A 543-nucleotide genomic window follows, 5' to 3' on the forward strand; every position below is an offset into this window, starting at 1 on the left:
AATTGCCAGTGTAGACATAGCCTTAGAGTGTCACAGCTAAATACGAGATCCAACAGATAGACTATGCGCTGACTAAGGGACCATTGAAGGTGAATTGGCCTGTTAACAAACCTGTAGTCATAGGATGAGAAAAGGGTGGGGGTTAATGGGTACAGAGAGAGAGACAGACATATTTAAGCTCCATTGAAGTATACTAAGACAGAGGATTGTTTTATGGGGGCATCATAAAAAGAGTATGGTAACACTTTTGCTAAAATATGGGGGACAGGTGCCCTCCATGTGTAATGCTCATCACAAACCCCCATGTGCTCACGCTCCTGTGTATTATACTGTACAACACTCTACAGTAGTAGCAGCCGGGCAGAGGACCCTGGATCCCAGCTCCTCCTCCAGTCTCAACTGCTCTTCATTCACGCCCAATCCCGGAGAGCCCCGGAACTGCCGCTTCCCTCCTCAATCCTACCTCCTTCCAACAGCCCCTTCCCCCAATCCCAGTCCCCACAGTCCCAACCCAACCCTAACCCAGCCCCTCAACAGTCCCAA

The sequence above is a fragment of the Terrapene carolina genome, unplaced genomic scaffold (assembly GCF_002925995.2).
Source record: "Terrapene carolina triunguis isolate 2854851 unplaced genomic scaffold, T_m_triunguis-2.0 Scaffold94, whole genome shotgun sequence".
Lineage (NCBI taxonomy): Eukaryota > Metazoa > Chordata > Testudines > Emydidae > Terrapene > Terrapene triunguis.